The 17,126-nt window shown below is 42.4% G+C and overlaps 1 protein-coding gene across 2 annotated transcripts in view; it reads left to right on the forward strand.

Annotated features, from left to right (window-relative positions):
- Nucleotides 1-13,839: 13,839 nt before the first annotated feature.
- Nucleotides 13,840-17,126, forward strand: part of ZC3H7A (zinc finger CCCH-type containing 7A) — a 43,957-nt gene continuing 40,670 nt past the window's right edge. Inside the window, exon 1 of one of the 2 annotated variants that reach the window (XM_036280430.1) lies at nucleotides 13,840-13,931. The gene's annotated coding sequence lies outside the window, so the exon portion shown is untranslated. The remainder of the gene's footprint in view (nucleotides 13,932-17,126) is intronic. The other variant, XM_036280431.1, reaches the window with a different exon arrangement.

Here is a 17,126-nt window from a genome sequence, read left to right on the forward strand (position 1 = left end):
CTGCGGTCCTGAGAGACCCGGATTCGGTTCCCGCTAAGGGCACATACCTCGTTTGCAGTTTGTCCCCGGCCCTGGTCGGTTGTGCGGGTGGCAGCCACTCGATGTGTTCCTTTCACATCGATGTTTCTCTCTCCCTCTCTGTTCCTCCCTCTCCCTCCCATTCTACCTGAACAAAAAAATGGAAAAAATGTCCTCGGGTGAGGATAAAAAAAAAAAATTAAAAAAAAAAAAAAAGAATTATAAAACTGCCACATTCAAGCACAGGTTTTTTTTTTGTTTTGTTTTGTTTTCCTGATTGGGAATATTTTTAATCCTGATACTCCACTCTTCTTTTTTTAGGTAGAAAATCCCTAAGAAAATGAATAGAATTTAAGGAAGGAAACGGACATTCTCTAGCGCAGTGTTTCTCAACCCTCCTAATGCCGCGACCCTTTAATACAGTTCCTCCTGTTGTGGTGACCCCAACCATAAAATTATTTTTGTTGCTACTTCATAACTGTAATTTTGCTACTGTTATAAATCGTAATGTAAATATCTGATATGCAGGATGTATTTTCATTGTTACAAATTGAACAGAATTAAAGCATAGCGATTAATCACAAAAACAATATGTAATTATATATTGTGAAATATTTATTTCTAATTGCAAATAAATAAAATTTTGTCTTGAAGCATGGTGTAGCATAGGTAACAGTCTTCATATAATAATAATAAAGTACTTTGCTACATTTTGTGACAGTATATGTAAAAAGCCAAAGTCAAGATTTTTTCTTTCTCACCAGATCAAAAATTCTCGGGGCAGCCTTTGCAAGAGCACAGTGAAGATCATCTTCGACAACAAGTCTAATTCTGTATTTAGACTTCATAACCAACAAGCTGGAAAACCCTGTTTCACAAAGATGTGTTGTTGGAAATGGAAGAAGAAGGTGCAACACAGTCTCAGACAGAACAGGATATAACTGCAAACACTTGATCCAGAATTTTGTAACTGGCATTGTAGAGAAATCAGTTCTCGCTGCATGGCTGTTAATAAGTTCAATGAACTCCTCTTGTGCTGTCTCAGGAACATCTTCAACTTTGACTGTAAATGGGCTTCTGGCAAGTGCAAATGGGGTGTCAGGTAGATTTGGAAAGTACAATGAAATTTCATCTGCAAGCATGTGCAAGTGTTCTTTCACAGAAATTATCATCGTAATCCATTTGTCTGGTTCAACTCAAAGAAAGCAGATAAGGTAGGCAACATGTAAATTTTATTTTTATCCAATTTTTTTTTTTTTTTTTTCCAAAGCTGAAGTTTCATTCGGAATGATTGGATCTTTTCAGACAAATTGAGGCATGTTGCATTTGGTCCTTGCAGTGATAAATTTAACTCACTCAAGATGGCAAAGATGTCAACCAAGTAAGCTATTTTCTGCAGTTCACTTTTATCGCTGAAATGTGCTTTGAACTGCGGTCTTGCTTTCTGATTAAAAAACATTTTGAGTTCATCATGAAGCTCAAAAACACGTTTTAAAACTTTTCCTGTCGACAACCATCTCACTTCAGTGTGAAATAGCAGAGCATTGTTCAGCACATCCAACTCATTGCACAGTTGAGAAAACAGTCCACTGTTTAAAGTGCTTGCCTTCACAAAACTGACAGAACTTATGACGCTTTTCATTACTTTTTGTAACTCTTGTGGCAGCGTCTTCGTTGCTAATATTTGCTGATGAATCATATAGTGAGTTCCAACAAATTTTGGTGACTCATTCAGTACCAAACATTGAAATCCAGGGAGACATCTTAGCATAGCTGGAGCACCATCTGTGCAAACACCACAAACCTTTCCCAAGAGATCTTATGCTCTTTCAGAAATGAACCAACTGTGTCAAATACATCACGTGCGGTCATTGTCGTTTCAAGAGGTTTGCAAAAAAAGAAACTCATCTTTAAAGTTGCCATCATTAATATACCTCATGTAAACCAGTAACTGTGAACAATTTGTAATGTATGTAGATTCATCAAGCTGGATGCTAAATATGGAACAGATTTAATTTCTTGGATTACCTGATCAAGAATATCAGCAGACATGTCATCTATTCTTCTGTGGACAGGGTCGTTTGATAAGGAAATTGCACTCAATTTTGTAACAAATTTGTCTCCGATCATAACTTGAACAATGTCTTTGGCCACAACAGTAAACCTCAGCAATGGTGTAAGGTTTCATAGCTCTTGTGATTCTGAGTGCCACCAAATATGAAGCTTCAAAGGCTGCTAAGTTTTGTTTGTGGTACTTGCCATCAGTGTCAAGTCTGGCTTTCTTGAGACCATCAGATTTGCTTCTAAAATAGTTGGCATCCTTGCTGGCAAAGCTGGGATGCTTGCTATCAAAATGGTGTTTTGATAGCTGATAGAACTTCACAACAAATAATACATTGCAATTTCTCAATTCCTGCTGTAATTACTGAGGTAAAACCATAATGTAAAAAATGCTCACTATATTTTCTTTTCTTAACGTTCTTCTCTACAGGATCCATTGTCATGGGATGGTTTGCTAATGAAAATAATATATAACAATAGCTTTACTAATACAAATAGCTTTACTAATACATGGCATAGTTTAGTCAATACAGTTCATTAAAGTTTCCTATGATTTACATTCTTTGTGTTGTTTTTTTTACATACCTGTTACCATCACAAGGGGGCAGTATTCACATCAACCACAGCTATAAAAAGACCAATCAGCATCCAGATTAAGTTCCCATAGGACAGATATTTTATTTTTTGCAGTAGTTGATGATTTTACAGTACATGATTTTACATTTACCCAGTAATTATAATTCATGAAGTGTCATTTTACCTCCAATACTGCTACTTTCAACACAGTAGCTACGTTTGACAGAGTAGCTGCTCTCTACACAGTAGCTGCTCTCTACACATGTGTGACTGGTCCGCATAAGTACATTATAGAGCCAACCCTCCTGTCACATACACCTATATTTGTACGGGGTGTATGTGATGGGGTTGGCACAATGATGTCATCACAATGGGTACTCATATGTGGGTGTATCTATAGATGGGCATATCTGCATGTGGGCGAACCTGCCTGGAGACAGAGAGAGGAGAGGTGTCTCGGTTCCTAAGACCATCGGAAATATGTGTTTTCCGATGGTCTTAGGCGACCCCTGTGAAAGGGTCATTCGACCCCCAAACAGGTTGTGACCCACAACCTGTTTGAGAATCGCTGCTTTAGAGGAACCTTGCTTCTCAAAATGTGGCCCATGGACCAGTAGTACTGGCATGGCCTAAGAGTTTGTAAGAAGTGCCAAACCCAGGCCCCTCTCCAGACTGAATTAGGTCCTTAACAAGTTCAAAGTGCTAATGCTGCTGGTCCATGGACAACACTTTGAATATTAATCTAGAAGTGATGCAAGAAAATGGATAGAGGCCTGGAAATTATCAGCTGCTGCCAATACAATAAAGCATTCCTGATCTGAAGCTCACTAAATCAAAATTTTAATTATAACCTGGGTTGAATTAAACATTGTAAGTGGGTAGTCCATAATTAAAACATAAATAATTATATCCACAAAATAATGTTTGTGCAATAGTGTATATGTACACATAAAAGACATAAGTTGGATTACATGTTTATCATATATCACTTTGGTTCTGATCTTGCAAAAAAAGTTTAATGATAACTAGTTATAGAAACTTAGACCAAACTATTAATAATGGTTTACATCGATTACTCATTTTTTGATGCAATAATACATTTTACTATTGTGTAATAATTACTGAATTCCATGAATATGCCAGATGTCACCTCCTTTCTTTAGATCGAGGTTGTTAAAATGTGCAGATAGTTTCAAATGTTACCAGAGTGCTCTCAGAATATTCTGAAGAAAAGCTTTCAGAGTTTGATGGGAAACATCTTACATTTTCTTCCCCTAGCACTCTTACTTTTCAATCTTTTCATATTGAGTTTGTTTAGACCCACTTCATTTTTTTTCTTGCATCTCACTTTTTCCATATCCTTCCCCTTAACTTCTGTTTTCAATCTTTAATATCTTTCCAGGGTCTTTTGCCTTCCAAAATGGATTCTTAGTATGAATGGCAGTTCCTGACTATTTCATTTCATTTATTTTAATTTTTATTTATTTATTTTAAAATGATTTAAACCTGTTTTTAATTTTTTTTTTAAATCCTCACCTGAGGACATTTTTCCATTTTTTTGTTCAGATATAGTGGGAGGGAGAGAGAGAAACATTGACGTGAAAGGAAGACATTGAGTGGCTGCCACCCGCACGACCCAACCAGGGCCGGGGACAAACTGCAACCGAGGTATATGCCCTTAGCGGGAGTCAAACCTGGGTTTCTCTGGACTACAGGCCAACGCTCTAACCACTGAGCAAAACCGGCCAAGGCTAATTTTTTTTCTTTATTGATTTTTTAGAGAGAGAGAGAGGAGGAGAGAGGGAGAGAAACATCGATGAGAGAGAACATTGATTGGTCACCTTCTGCATGACCCCCCACTGGGGATTGGGCCCACATGTGCCCTGACCGGAAATCGAACCGGCGACCTCTTGGTGCATGAGTCAATGCTCAACCAGTGAGCCACACCGGCTGGGCAGTTCCTGACTATTTTAAAGCTGTTTTACATCACAGCCTTTTAAGAATTTACTTAATTGTCTAATGAAGCAGATAATTCTCAGAGCAGCCACTTCTATTTTTAAAATTGTGGTAAAAAAGCACATAACACAAGTTTTACCTTCAGAAGTGCTACTTTTGTTTGTAAACACATTGAGCTTGGGTTAGCCTTCACTTCCTTGAAGAACAGTTTTCTCCCTGGCTGCTCACATCTTATTGTTTACTCTTCCTTCCTTGTCTTTGCATTTTGCTCCCTGGCCTTTTCTCTGATCTTATCTGTCTTTGCTTTGTTTATTCCTGGGCTGATCATGTCTTTCCCACTGACATCTCAATCACCACAGATATACTAATATTTAATAATTGCTTGCTTTTCATAACTAAATATAAAATGTTACATGCATTCTTTTAGACTCACATATCTTCCAAGAGCCTTCATGCTTCATAGAAATCTTTCAGGATGGCCTTTAAAATTCCTTTTAGAATCTCTGTGTTGCAGACCAGTGGTCATGAAGGAGTACACATTTATAAATAACTTATTTCCATCCACCACCAACCCATATGGTCTGCTGTACTTTCAATTAATGTCCAACTAGTAAGCGTGCTCTCCCCCCACCCCCATTTATTTATTTATTTATTTATTTATTTATTTATTTATTTATTTAATAGAGTATTTACAGTAGTGGACAACTTTTCTCAGTAAATACATGAATAAATATTAATGTAGTGTATAAAATATTTATTGAATAACTGTGTTCCATTCACTATGGAATACAACATTGAGAAAAAGAGATACAGCCTCTGCCTTCATGGGACTTACAGTCTAGTGAGAGCGACAAACATGAATCAAATAACACACAAACAAATGTAACCTTGCACTTGCGTCCAGTTCTTAGAGGGAGGTATGCCATTCACTGAATGTGTCTAGAGAAGGTTTCCCTAAGAAGGTGTCATGTGGGAAAGGGGGAAGCCTTGAGTTCCATTTTTGACATGTAATAGAAATGCTTCTGAGATATCCAAAAAGAGATGCTAAGTAGACAGTTGAACATATAGGGTTGGGGCTCAGAAGACTGATCTGGGCTAGAGACATACCTGTCAAGAGCCATCAGCAGAAGTGACCGTGGAAGCCAGGAATGTCAATGGGGTTGAGGAGCAGAAGACCTATAGCAGTCACTGTTTTGGACATATGTGCCACTCACTTATGCCCTTCTTCAGATACCAGAACTTTTCCTTGGAAGAACCAGCCACAAATGAATGGAAAGCAGAGTTGGAAAGCAGAGATAGAGAACAACTGGGCTGTGATGACATTGAGGCCAACTTTACCTGGATGATTAAGTTACATGAGCTCATAAATTTGCATTCTGCCTCACCCTGGTTTAAGTAGGGTTCACTACTTAAAGATCCGTTGCAACTAAAAAATTCTTGACATACCTCTTTTTGAATTCCTTAAAAACAAACAAATTAAAAAACCTCAGTAAAGTGCTTGAGAAGGAACTGGCCCCCAAAGGGTATCTGAATCACTGAGGGACTTGATTGCTAGATTTCAACGTCCTCCTATAAAATGGTGCTAAACCACTGTAATGTGTACTATGGATAAAATGTCCTGATCAAAGCAGAAGAAAAGCAGTGTAGACTTCACTGATAGTGTAGATGAGATGGAGAAAACTAACATTTAAATTGAGAAGCATAGAAAACTCTTATAAAGCCAGAATATCTAACAACTAGTTATATATGCATACTCTGGAAAGGAAACTAGAGATTTAAGCCTACCCTGTAATAAACGTATGTGAAACATACTCATGAAAATCTTAGTTGAAATTATTTTTCCTCCAAAGGACGACCACACACACACACACACACACACACACACACACACACTTGGTTCTCTGCACATATGCACCTGTAACAGTACATGCTTCCAGAAATAACTCTTCTAATGAAGACACATGCCTTAAATATCAGGCTTGAAGGATGGAATGCTAAAAATTAGGGAGCAGAGCTGGCTCGGGTTTTTACATTATTATTTAAAATTTATAGTACAAGCACATTACCATGATTTAGATTTAGAATTTATTCACATTTATTCCTTTTTGGAAATGTCTTTAAAATATGTTTATTTAAAATTTTGCTATAAATAAGTCTCGAGCAGCCGACATGGATTCGTGCTAAGTACATTTTTTAACACATTCACAGAAGGGAAAATGGCTTTAGATATATTTTTGGAAACATACATGTGGTTACTCAAGGGAGGACATGTGCATTTTTTATATTTATGGTTTCGGCAAATTTCCTAATAAGCCTTGGCATCCTGCCAAGGATATAAAAGACTGTAAAATTATGATCCTTGATCATGTTTTCTTTTTTTGAAAGTTAGCATTCTATTGTTGATTCGTTGATTTAAAGGAGGCCTGACAGCAGTTTTCTTTAATTGAAGCGTCTTTTATTTACTTATTTTTCTATTTATCTTCAGATAGAGTGGGAGGAAGAGAGAGAGGGAAACATCAATGTGAGAGGGACACATCGACTGGTTGCCTCCCGCATGACCCCGACCAGGGTTGGGGATGCATTGCAACCAAGGTACATGCTTTGACCGGAATCGAACCCGCAACTCATTGGTCCATGGGCCGACACTCTAACCACTGAGCCAAACTGGCCAGGGCTCACTGAAGCATCTTTTATTTTATTTTTTTCCTCACCCAAGCACATTTTTTGCAATTATCTTCAGATAGAACTAGAGGGAAAGAGGGGGAAGAGAGTGAGAGAAACATTGATGTGAGAGAGACACCACATTGACTGGTTGCCACCCACATGACCCCAACCAGGGCCGGGGACAAACTGCAACTGAGGTACGTGCCCTTAGAGGGAACTGAACCCCGGACTCTCTAGTCCGCAGGCCAACGCTCTAACCGCTGAGCCAAACCGGCCAGGGTTGAAGCATCTTTTAAACTGAAGAGTCAGAGATGTGTTTTATTCTGATTTCATGTTAATTCTCATTTATACATGTCCCAACAACCTCACATGTCAAGAGAGAAAGATCGTGGACCTTCTATCTCAACAGATCAAGCTCCTTTAATCTGTTTTTTTTTTTGCTTAATCACAGGGGTCTCCGCTCCTTTTTGTTCTATAGCCCATTTCCCAAACCCTCATCTTGGTGGGATCTTGAAACAGCATGTTTAAGTATCTTGAGTGTAGGCACCATGACAGGTAGATTTGGGGATCCAGCAAACTCCCCTGAATATAGTTGGCACTTATGTCTGTTGAACAGATGAATGGAGTTTCCCAACTTTCTTCCACAACTCCAGAAAGACCAATTCGAAGTGGCTTAAATTCCATAGGCTGAAGGCGGTAGGAATTATGTTCGGATTAACTCCATAATCAGAGAATAGGGGGAGGAAGAATCAGCTAGAAAGAGGTATAGAGTGGGAGATAGAACACATTCCCAACTTTAGGGCAGAAAGAAGCCAGTGAAAGAATTGGACCTGGGTCTGGGAAGAAAGCACTCCTGACTTCTCATGCCCCTTCATTTCCAGAAGCTACTAGACTTAGACTAATTGTTTTTCTGAGTATTAAAGGTATCTTCCCACATGCCACAATGGTGGGACACATTGTGGCATTAAACTTTGTATCAAATCCATGCTGACAACCAAAGGAACTCACTTTAGAAGTAAAGATCTGCTTTCCTGCCAGTGTGCAGAGCATCCTTCAGGAGAGCGCCTAAGAATTACTGGGAAAAAAACTCAGGCAAGTAAAATACAAAGTCTATTTTCTAATCTCCCAAATTATTTATGTACCTGCTCCTTTTTTTTCTTCTTGGATTATTAGGGCTCTCTTGCCTTATATAATGTTTAGAAGCTAGCTTGCACGTAACTACACATTTAAAGTGATGTCCAGGCAACCAGCCTGTAAGCCAAGTTTTTAGCAAGCCATTTTTCAAAGCTTAAGAGCATACAATAAATACTAAGAGAAAGTGGAGAGGAACCTACAAAGCCAAATAAAGAAATCCAGTCAATATTTCTTTTTTAATTTTTTAAATCCTCACCTGAGGATATATTTTCATTTATTTTCAGACAGAGTGGGAGGGAAGGGTAGAGAGAAACAGAAACACTGATGTGAGAGAGACACATTGATTGGTTGCCTCCTGCACAATCCCAACCAGGGCAGGGGATGAACTGCAACCGAGGTACGTGCTCTTGACCAGAATTGAACCAGAGACTCTTCAGTCTGCAGGCTGACACTCTAACCACTGAGCAAAACTGGCCAGCGCTGCAGTCAATATTTTGTATCTGTCTTATACTTCAGCATTTCATCAAAGCATAATTTGGAAGAAATACGGTCCAGGTGACTCACACTGATTGTTCAACTCACTTCATTATTCAAGAAGAAATATATTATTAAACTTTTTAATGTTGCACATTTAGAATCCAGCATAGGTTCCTGTATGAATACTGACAAAATTCAATGTATGTGGCTTGTCAATGTATTGTGTGTTCATTTGGCAAACAGCTTACATTTTCCATGTTTTGAGTGCTATAAGATTGAAGGTTTTCCTATTCTTGTATAGGTATGTCATATTTGCAAACAGATCATTTTTTATTATTCTTTCTTATTTGAGGTTGCCCCTGCGATCAATCCATTTTTGTAGGCAATATTATGATAATGGCCACAAGATTGACAGTTTCTCCCCTACGTTCCATTTTTAAGCCAGTGACACTCAAGCATTTTCTCACTGCAGTGCACCTAAGATATCTGTCACCTTTTCATTATACCCTTCAAGAACAGTTTCCCCAAAGTCAGCAATTCCCTGAGGGACTGGGGAGCATGCCTCACAATCTCTTTGGGCTGCAAGTATACCTCCCACTCCAAAGATTATGCTGAAAAGTTTAATCCATTCGTTAGACCTCTAGGGAGAGATAATGGCTACTTATTGAGCACCCTCTCTGCCAAGTGCCTTACATACATTTTATTTACTCCTCACCATGCCAGAGGAACCATTCTTCACATTTAGAGGTGACAAACTTAAGACTCTGAGATATATGAAATGGTCAAGTCCGGCCGGTGTGGCTCAGTGGTTGAGCTTCAACCCAAGCACCAGGAGGTCGCCAGTTCAATTCCCAGTCAGGACACATGCCCAGGTTGTGGGCCAGATCCCCAGTGAGGGTCATGCAAGAGGCGGCCAATCGATGTTCTCTCTCATTGATGTTTCTCTCTCCCTCTCCCTTCCTCTCTCTCTCTCAAATCAATAAAGAAAATTAAAAAAAAAAATTGGTCAAGAGCCATCCAGATGGATAAGGAGTGAGTTAGGATTTGACCTGTGTTCTCCAGACTCCAAAATCCCTCTCCTTCAAGCTGCTCTAACAGAATACCATAGACTGGGTGGCTCAAACAACAAATATTTATTTCTCACAGTTCTGGGGGCTGGGAAGTCCAAGATCAAGATCTAGTGTCTAGGGTGACCCTCTTCCTGGCTTGAAGATGACCATCTTCTTTCTGTGTCCTCGAATGAGAAAGCATCCCTCTCTTGTCCCTTTTACAAGGGCACTAATCCCATTCAGTAGGGTTCCACCCCCATCACCTAATCACCTCCCAAAGACCCACCTACTAATATCATGTTGAGGGTTAGAATTTCAACATATAAATTTGGGGGGGGGACACAAGCATTAAGTCCATAACATTTATTTTGTATTTATTTGGAAGAGCTTGAAAGAGTATGGTGTTTATAACAATAAAGAACACCTATGCCCGGCCAGTGTGGCTCAGGGGTTGAGTGTCGACCCATGCACCAAGAGACTGCCAGTTCAATTCCTGGTCAGGGCACATGCCCAGGTTGTGGGCCTAATCCCCAGTGGGGGGCATGCAGGAGGCAGCCAATCGTTCTCTCTCATTGATGTTTCTATCGCTCTCTCTCTCTCTCTTTCCCTTCCTCTCTCTCTAGAATCAATAAAGAAAAAAACAAAACAAAAAAATAACATCTTTTTCCTTTGGAGAGAACTTAGATTGTGAATATATATTTAAAAATACACTTTGGTCATGTTCGCATGCCAGTTTCAGCTGAGAATTTTGGGGAATTTTATATATAAAACAGAACCACTACTGCTATTACTGTCTAGGTGTGGCATCTGTCCAAAGAGCCCATGACCCAAGAAAAAATCATCCCAGATGAGTGTTAGGAGATGAGGTTCTTTCACTCAGATACCTAATTTGGTGCCCTGCTGAAAGAAAAACCAAGGTAACCCTGGCTGGTTTGGCTCAGCGGTTAGAGCGTCCGCCTGCGGTCCGGAGAGACCCGGGTTCGGTTCCCGCTAAGGGCATGTACCTCGGTTGCAGTTTGTCCCCGGCCCTGGTTGGTTGTGCGAGTGGCAGCCACTCGATGTGTCCCTTTCACGTCGATGTTTCCCTCTCTCTCTCTTCCTCTCTCTCCCTCCTACTCTATCTGTACAAAAAATGGAAAAATGTCCTCGGATGAGGATTAAAAAAAAAAAAAAAAAGAAAAACCAAGGTAACCAGAAGCCACTTTAAGTCCTGACTCAATAGATTAAAATCACAAACAAATTTATCATGCCTTAGGAAAAACAAAACCTATATAAAAAGAACAGTCCTGTTTGCCTTCTTTACTTTAGAACACAAATGTATACAAACTATACATATGGAAGATCTGATCTGTATGGGATCGATGTGATCCCAAGGGTACACATAAGGGAAAGAAGAAAGCAGGAGAGTCAGAGAAGTTGGGACAATGGCAGCAGAGTTAGAGTGATGCATCACAAGAAAGGCTTGCCTGGTCATTGCTGGCTCTGAAGAAAGAGACCATGAGCGAAGGAATCCGTGGGCAGCCTCTGGAAGCTGGGAAAGGCAAGAGAACGGGTTTTCTCCTAGAACCCCCAGAAGGAACCTGCCCTGCCAACATCTTGACTTTAGCCCAGTGAAACCCATTTCTGACAGCAGACCTCCAGAACTTAGAGATAAATATGTTGTTTTAAGCCACTAAGGTTGTGGTGATTTACAGCAGGTTGAGAAAACTAATACAATCCCATTGAGTTTTCTGTTATACTGTCAAATAATATCCAACTTCAGGTGTCTTTCTGTGCTCTTCAGGGCCTGGCCCTTGCTCATCTGGTCTCATCTCCCTAACACCCCTCCCAGTTCTCTGTGGTCCAGTCTTCCTGGCCTTTCAGAATGTTTTGACTGGGGGTGGTGAACACACAATGCAATATACAGATGATGTGTTATGGTACTGTACACCTGAAATCAATATAACTTTATTAACCAATGTCACCCCAATAAATTCAACAAAAAATTCCATGATAAAAAAACAGAAAGAGCCCTGGCCGGTTTGGCTCAGCAGTTAGAGCGTCAGCCTGCGGTCCGGAGAGACCCGGGTTCGGTTCCCGCTAAGGGCGCGTACCTCGGTTGCAGTTTGTCCTCGGCCCTGGTTGGTCGTGTGGGTGGCAGCCACTCCATGTGTCCCTTTCACGTCGATGTTTCTCTGTCTCTCTTCCTCTCTCTCCCTCCCACTCTGTCTGAACAAAAAATGGAAAAATGTCCTCGGATGAGGATAAAAAAACCCAAAAAACAAAAAACGTAAAGAGCCCTGGCCAGTTTGGCTCAGCGGTTAGAGTGTTGCCTGTGGCCCAGAGAGACCGGAGTTCAGTTCCCACTAAGGGCACATACCTCGGTTGCAGTTTGTCCCTGGCCCTGGTTGAGTCGTGTGGGAGACAGCCACTCGATGTGTCCCTTTCACGTCGATGTTTCTCTCTCTTCCTCCCACTCTATCTGAACAGAAATGGAAAAATGTCCTCAGGTGAGGATAAAAAAATTAAAAAAAAAACGAAAAAAAGAAAAAAGTTCTGACTTAAATGTTTTCCACTCTCTCCATGCACCCCTGTAGCTATTACCTTCTGTTCATCCTGCAGAGCTTAGCTCCAAGGCTCTATTCAGAAGTGTTTATAGAGTGCTAGGCACTGTTCTAGGGGTGGGGATACAGAACAAAACAAGAGGAGTGTTTGTTCTATGGGTGGAGGCAGACCATCAATAAGTACTCAAATGATTAAACATGGTCATTCCGGATAGCAATGACTGCTTAAAAGAAGACCAAATTGGGTACCATGTTAAGGAGCAATTTTAGATGGGCTGTCAGGGAAGGTCTCTCTAAGAGAAGGCATTTGAGCGGAGACTTGAGTGATGAGCAGCCTCTGGTGAGAGGAGCCTTCCCTATCAGCTCTCCCTGAATGTGTGTCACTGACTCAGGGCCTTTGCACTTGCTCTTCCCTTTACTGGGGCACATTTCCCATCTCAGCTCTGCCGTCACCTTCTCAGAGGCCTTCCCTGACTCATCTCCTCTCCTTGGTTAGCCCTCCCATCACTGTTACAACACCCTGCTTTAGTTGCTTTGGTTTTCACCATTCCAAATGGTCTTCGTTATGTCCTTTTGGTCTCCTCCCCACCCCCCAAACGGTCATGGGGCAGGGACTGGCCACTGCTGAGTCCCAGAGCACGGTGAGGGCCTTGCCCACAGGGGCAACTGGCTGTTGAAAATATAGGTGGGAGAAGTGGCATTTGAGCTGGGACCTGGAGAACAGGGAGGCAGGCCTTCCAAGGGTGGGAGGCAATCTCTCCATCCCAGAGCTCCCACTGAGCTCCGTGCTCCCTCTCATCTGTAGGAATGGGGACAAGAATAGTTGTTTTGAGGCTCCAAAGAGTTACTAATCGCAGAATAGTAAACACTAGATAGCACTTGCTAAATAAACAGTCTCTCTGGGAAGGCTTCCTGATCCCCGAAACTAGGTCAGTTCCCTGCTAGATGCGGTTCTAACCCTGGGGCCGCAGACTAGGAGAAAAAAAAAAGCACACAAGTCGCACATTAATTTGAATTATACATCCACCCTCCCGCAGTTAGCAGTACTCCGGTGTCCCGGACACGACCTGACCCCATTATTGGCTCAATCCGGCGGCCCAGCCCGCGGTTGATCCCGCACTCGATTCTGGGACGGGCCAGCGGTCTGTAAGGCCGAGGGTCGCTATCGCTTGAGCCAGTCCCGTCCCGGTCCCCGCCCGGCCCGACGTGGCGCCGCGGCCATCCCCGGCACCGACGCTCGCTGGCACAGCCAATGGCGGCGTCTCCCGGGCGGCGCGCGCGGCCTCCCGCCGCCAGAGGGCGCTGCGCGGGCGCCGAGAAGCCACCGCCGCCGCCGGTCGCGGAGGGAAGCTGCGAGCGAGCACTGGGGCCGCCTCCGCCACCGCTGTCGCCCTCTCCCTTGCGCGCCGTTGTCCTCTTTCCTGCCCGCTGGCCGGCGCCGCCATCCCCACAGGTAGGTGGGCACCGCCGGGGTCCCGCACCCCCGCTGCCGGCCCGGTCCGCGTGCCGCCCCTCCCCCGCGCGGTGAACCGCCCGGCGCGCGCCCGCCGCCGCCTTGTGCTCGCGCGCGGCCGGTAACGGACCCCGGGCGGGGGAGGGGCGGCGCGCACGGTCCCCTGAGGAGGCCCCGTGGCGGAGAGGCTCCGCCACAAAGGGTCCGCGGCGGGCGGGGGGAAAGGTCCGGGGGCGCGCCCCCGCTCGGGCCACAGATTGTCGGGCGGACGTGGGCGCGCGCGCGAGGTCCCCGGGGTCCCCTCCCCTTTCCATTCCCTGCTCTCGAGGAGGTGGGGGGGACTCAGCCGGGGGCGCGACTCCGGGAAGTGGGGAGCAAAGGGCTGCTTCTCTCTCCCATCCCATGCTTGCATTTCCGTTGGTTAGATACCTCCTTTCTGATTATTGTACTAAAAAACATTATTTTTTCATTATTCATGTCCGTTCCGGTCATCACGGTTCCCCTAATTCAGTGTCTTGGATTTGGGGGCGGGGAGGATGCATGCGGAGTGCGTGGCTCATTTATTTCGGGTTAATCCCCCCGCTTTTTTTTTTTTGCGCGGGGGACACACATCGAGGACGCGCGGTGAATGGTTTCTTGTTATTGTGGATACAGAGACTGCCAGTTTTTAGGTGTCTTTAACCCACCCTTAAAGAATGAGGACCTGTCAGTTGCCGTTAGTGAATTTCCTGTTGGGGATGGTCATCGCAGGGGTGTGGTCAAGCTGGAAAGCGCTTGCTGGGCCCGAGAAGTTGCGCCTGCACCCTGATTGGGTAAATTTATCGGTAGTTGGGTATTTTTCCCGTCCCCGTCCCCCCACCTCCATGATTAGGAATGAAAGAAGGTACCCGCCTTAGGTATTTAAAGAGCAAGGATCTACTTTAACTAAACCTTCGATGCCTAGGAAGGTGGTCACTGGCCCCAGGGGAGCCTTGAGCACTGGGAATGTGTCTAGACCGAATTCTGGTGAATAAGGCACACATGATTTTAAACACTTATTATGGGGGCGGGGGTGTAAAACCTCTCATACTTTTTAAAGTTTAAATAATACATGTTGAGATGATATTTTGAACATATTGGGTTAACTAAGGTATACTAATAAAATTAATATCACCTGTTTACTTTTACTTTTGTTACTGTGGCCATAATGTAAAATTAGATATGTGGCTCGAATTATATTTCTGCGGGACAGTGCTCAAATAGAGCCTTGTGAATGGGGGCAGGGGTGGCTGGGTGCCTATGCCATTTGCTTATCTTTTCCTTCTTCTCTGATGGCATGTGGCCTCTTGTTCTGTAGGCTCTCCAAGACCCCACCACCACCAACCTCTTCTCACCCTCAGCTGAACTGAACTGTTGAGCTGATTGCATAATGAGGATCTTGTCCTAATATGCAGAATGATTCAAGTTAATGGACAGAATTTTCTTGAAAGATATTTTTGCTGTATCTGCTGTGTTGGAGTCTGGAAATAGTCATATAATGTTCAACTCAGAATCAGATCATGAATTATTGAGGCTGAATATTTTTGGTATTTTCATGTGTGTGTTCTGCAGAGAGCATGTTAATTTTCAGGGCCTCTGCCACTTAAAGGAACTGGAGCTCTCGTGCCTTCCTCTAAGTTACTGTGACTTTTACTTGGGGAATGGCTTATTTTTGCCCTGATCTTTCTATTCCTCAGATACAGTCAGTTTTTGCCTGTAAAAATGGTGGTTGTCAACTCTATTTTCCCACAGTTCTTAATTTTTGATTGATTAAAAAACCTGCCAGTTTGGCTTGGGAGAGAATTAGGATAGAATCTCTACTCTAGGAATGGTGACAGAGACTGTTGGAAAGTTTTGAGCTTTCCAGTAAAGAACTAGGGCCCAGCCGGTGTGGCTCAGTGGTTGAGTGTAGACCCATGCACCAGGAGGTCGCCAGTTCGATTGCTGGTCAGGGCACATGCCCAGGTTGTGGGCCCGATCCCCAGTGGGGAGCATGTAGGAGGCGGCCAGTAGATGTTCTCTCTCATCAATGTTTCTCTCTCTCTCTCTGAAATCAATAAAGAAAACAAATAAACAAATAAATAAAAGAACTAGTTAGAAACAAAAGATATCTGTATCCTGTTGCCTCACTCTAGAATGGACTTTCTAGAATAAGTATGATATGTGGAAACTTATTTTCTAGATTATATCTTGAAGTGTTTTGTTTTAATGAAAATACGTTTTTTTCCAGAATTTTAGGATTGGAAGTAAAATTTGTTTCCTCTAATGTGTGTGAGGTGTTTCTAAATAAAAAATAAAAAAAAAACAACTTTGGATAATATCTTTAGAGGGGAGAAATATTAAAATATTAATCCAGAAGTTTAAAAATTAATGTTTGTGGTGATACATGTTTTAATTCACACACACACATATAAAGAAAGGAGAGAGAGAGACTAACTTATTGAGGTGATTTTCTTTGATGTAAAGAAACAAGCCTACTTATCCTTACCAGGTTTTGTCCCAACAAGAAATTTGCTTTTTTATTTTGTTATGAGTTTAGTTAATTAATGTTAATTAATTTCACATCCATGTAAAACCTCAGGAACCATGTACTGGAACCAGTAAGAAAGAGGCAGTAATTTTTCTATTTGACAAATAAAATGAGAACGGAGCCTTTGTATTTTATGAGAATACCTGAATTTGGAGCAAGATATTAACATGGCCCTTATGCCCTCATCTGCAGGCCTGGTATGTCACTGGCAGTATGTGTGACTCTGGACAGACTATTTGTCTTGAAGATGGCACATCTTGTTTGTTGGTTCCTCCCATACCGAGTTGGTGTATGAGGTGAGATGTGTCCTGTGCTTTATTTAGCAGGCCTGGGCACTGTAGGTGGCAGTTGGCACATATATCTGACAGCGATTTCAAAGTGAAAATCTTGGGGGGGAGGTGGGCAAAAATATGAAAATACCTTTCTGATGTTGTTTAGCACAGCCTCCATCATGACCTTTTCATTTTCAGTAAAAGGGAAAAATTGTCTCATAAAATATCCAGTAGGAGAGACACTTTCAAGAAGGTGGTAGAACATCTGTAATGATATTTCATTGCCTGGGTTTCTAGTCATGAGGATTGTATTGTATTGTATCCACAGCTTTTGTAAGTGTTACCAGAGTGAGCTAATATATTGTTGCAAGAGAG

The sequence above is a fragment of the Molossus molossus genome, unplaced genomic scaffold (assembly GCF_014108415.1).
Source record: "Molossus molossus isolate mMolMol1 unplaced genomic scaffold, mMolMol1.p scaffold_m16_p_3, whole genome shotgun sequence".
Classification (NCBI taxonomy): Eukaryota; Metazoa; Chordata; class Mammalia; order Chiroptera; family Molossidae; genus Molossus; species Molossus molossus.